The sequence below is a fragment of the Capricornis sumatraensis genome, chromosome 18, assembly GCF_032405125.1.
Source record: "Capricornis sumatraensis isolate serow.1 chromosome 18, serow.2, whole genome shotgun sequence".
In the NCBI taxonomy this organism is placed as follows: Eukaryota; Metazoa; Chordata; class Mammalia; order Artiodactyla; family Bovidae; genus Capricornis; species Capricornis sumatraensis.
The window spans coordinates 69,224,170-69,227,943 of NC_091086.1; positions in this window are offsets into that span (position 1 = coordinate 69,224,170).

Genomic DNA, 3,774 nt, shown 5'->3' on the forward strand with positions numbered 1-3,774 from the left:
TTCCAAACAGGAAAAGGAGTAAGTCAAGGCTGTATATTGTCACCCTGCTTATTTTCACATGCAGAGTACATCATGAGAAACGCTGGGCTGGAAGAAGCACAAGTTGGAATCAAGATTGCCGGGAGAAATATCAATAACCTCAGATATGCAGATAACACCATCCTTATGGCAGAAAGTGAAGAGGAACTAAAAAGCCTCTTGATGAAAGTGAAAGAGGAGAATGAAAAAGTTGGCTTAAAGCTCAACATTCAGAAAATGAAGATCATGGCATCCGGTCCCATCACTTCTTGGGAAATAGATGGGGAAACAGCGGAAACAGTGTCAGACTTTAATTTTTTGGCTCCAAAATCACTGCAGATGGTGCTTGCAGCCATGAAATTAAAAGACGCTTACTCCTTGGAAGGAAAGTTATGACCAACCTAGATAGCATATTAAAAAGCAGAGATATTACTTTGCCAACAAAGGTCTGTTTAGTCGAGGCTATGGTTTTTCCAGTGGTCATATATGGATGCAAGAGTTGGACTGTGAAGAAAGCTGAGCACTGAAGAATTGATGCTTTTGAACTGTGGTGTTGGAGAAGACTCTTGAGAGTCCCTTGGACTTCAAGGAGATCCAGCCAGTCCATTCTGAAGGAGATCAGTCCTGGGTGTTCTTTGAAAGGAATGATGCTAAAGCTGAAATTCCAGTACTCTGGCCACCTCATGTGAAGAGCTGACTCACTGGAAAAGACTCTGATGCTGGGAGGGATTAGGGGCAGGAGGAGAAGGGGACGACAGAGGATGAGATGGTTGGATGGCATCACCGACTCGATGGACGTTGAGTCTGAGTGAACTCTGGGAGTTGGTGATGGACAGGGAGGCCTGGCGTGCTGCAATTCATGGGGTTGCAAAGAGTCGTACACAACTGAGCAACTGAAATGAACTGAACTGATTAGGGAAAAATCAAGAGCTGTAGCACTAAGGGAAGCTTCATGGAGAAGAATTTTAAAAGCTGGAAAGGATTTGCACAAATGGAAAAAGAGAAGGCGGCTCTTTCCCCAAAGTGGGAAAACCACAGGGAGGGAAAGGCAGAGAAAGGAAAATTGCAGCCAGGCTGAAGTGGAAGGTGCAAGTTAGGACAAAGAGAAAGCTTGTGGGCTGGATCTTGGAGATTATTTTAGGAAAACAGGTGGGAAAACAGTAGATACAAACCGTTCTGAATGTGGTTGTTATTCATTTGCTCAGTCGTGTCCATCTCTTTCCGATTCCATGAACTGCAGCACGCGAAGCTTCCCTGTCCTTCACCCTCTTCCGGGGTTTGCTCAAACTCACATCCATTGAGTCAGTGATGCTATCTAACCATCTCATCCTCTGTTGCCCTCTTCTCCTCTTGCCCTTCATCTTTCCCAGCATCAGGGTCTTTTCTAGCTAGTTGGCTCTTCGCATAAGGTGGCCAAAGTATTGGAGCTTCAGCTTAGGTAGGAGCAGAGGTGTATTTCACATTATAAGGCTGTCTCGTAAAATCTGAATCTGCCACACAACTTTGCTAGTTGGGAGTGATCTGGAGGTTTCCCAGGTGATAAAGAATATGGCTGCCAATGCAGGAGGCACGTGTTCGATCTCTGGGTCAGGAAGTTACCCTGGAGCAGGAAATGGCAACCCACTCCAGTATTCTTGCCTGGAAAATCCCCTGGATAGAGGAGCCTGGCAGGCTAACTGAGCATGCACGTGTACATCGACCTGGAGGACACTTAAAAAACCAAAACAAAAAAAAACTACTTTTAAGTATCTATGTCAATTTAGCACTGGGTTGGTATGTTTTGGCAAGACATGCATAGAGCTTCGAATATGAAATCCATCATGTTCAGTTCAGTGCAGTTGCTCAGTCATGTCCGACTGTTTGCAACCCCATGAATCGCAACAGGCCAGGCATCCCTGTCCATCACCAACTCCCGGAGTTCACCCAAACTCATGTCCATCGAGTCAGTGATGCCATCCAGCCACCTCATCCTCTGTCGTCCCCTTCTCCTCCTGCCCCCAATCCCTCCCAGCATGAGTCTTTTCCAATGAGTCAACTCTTCGCATGAGGTGGCCAAAGTACTGGAGTTTCAGCTTTAGCATCAGTCCTTCCAAAGAATACCCAGGACTGATCTCCTTTAGAATGGACTGGTTAACTAGTGTTAATAAATAAGAAGTCACTAATGATGCTTGAAGAGCAAAACTCAGCAAATACAGGAAAAATGATGCCTAATCAGTCACTTCTAATCCTTTCTTGTAAATGGTACTTACAAGATGCTTAGAAATAGTCTTATAGAAACAATTTTGTGTTTCCATGGAAACATATGCTTGTGTAGAGGTCACCCTTCAGGCTGTCTGATTTTTGTCTTTCAGTGTCTGAGAGCTATTTTACAATTCAGTAAGTTGTATGGAAATGATAGATAAACAAACTGACCTTTGCCTCTGTCTTGTGGGAAAAAAGCCAGTTTTGCCTTCGTCTGCATTTTCCTTTCAACATTCCTTTACTCCACATATGTGTGGACTCCCCAAAACTTTCTTTTGAACTAGTTTTAACATGTGCCTGGTGTTCTCATTAATTCATGAATAAGTAAAATCTTTAACACATGTCATTTTTATATCTGTGTGAGCATTGTTTTCCCTTTTTTGAAAATTACTCTTTAACAATCAGATTAAGTCTCACAAACCTTATTGCTGCAGGCTTTTATATTATTGACTCATCATCCCTCTGTGGAAAAAATGTCTTATGAAAAAGGTCACCCTTAATCTCGATTCACAAGGTTTCCAATTAGAAGCATCTTAATTAGCAAGGCTCTGGTCTCTCTGGCCATCAGATTTTGGATGAAACTCTTATGGTGTCAAAAAAACTGCTGTTCCTTTTCGCTCTGCCACTTATTTTACCCTCATTCCTTCCCGTTTTCTTTCTCAACCTTCCTCTGTGGCCAGTTGCCTTGGTTATCACACTCTCAGGTGACCTGAAAAGGCAGAGGGCGGGAGGTCAGGTATGAATACCTAGCCACCTACTTTTTAAAAGAGCCTAATTTAGATTTATAGCAAAGAAGCCACAGGCGAAGAGGGACGACGACAGAGGATGAGATGGTTGGAGGGCATCACCCATCCAATGGAGGCGAGCTTGGGCAAACTCAGGGGGATAGTGTGGGGAAGGAAATGGCAACCCACTCCAGTATTCTTGTTTAGAGGATCCGGTGGACAGAGGAGCCTGGTGGGCTGTTGTCCGTGGGGTCGCACAGAGTCGGACACGACTGAAGCGACTTAGCATGCGTGCATGCCTTGGTGAAGGAAATGGCAACCCACTCCAGTATTCTTGCCTGGAGAATCCCAGGGACAGAGGAGCCTGGTGGGCTGCCGTCTATGGGGTCCAACAGAGTCGGCCACGACTTAAGGGACTTAGCAGCAGCAGCAGCAGGGGTATAGTGAGGGGCAGGGAGATTTGGCGAGCTGCACAGTCTACGGGGTCGCAAAGAGGCAGATATGACTTAGCCACTAAACAACAACAAAGGGGTCACAGGCCTCCAGAACCAGGCACACATGTAAATTTCAGGGGCTCGCGGTCTTTATCCTCCCGGTCGACCTCCCTCCTTCCCCCATCCCTCCTCCCTCCCCCGTCCCTCCCCCGTCCTTCCTCCGTCCCTCCTCCCTCTCTCCTCCCTCCGGGCCTCCCCGCCCCTCCCCGCCCTCCGACTCCGGCCTTCGCGGAGGCTGGAATCCTGGACGGCCACTGGCCCGCCGGGATCCCGCCGCGCTTCGTCACCGCGTCCAC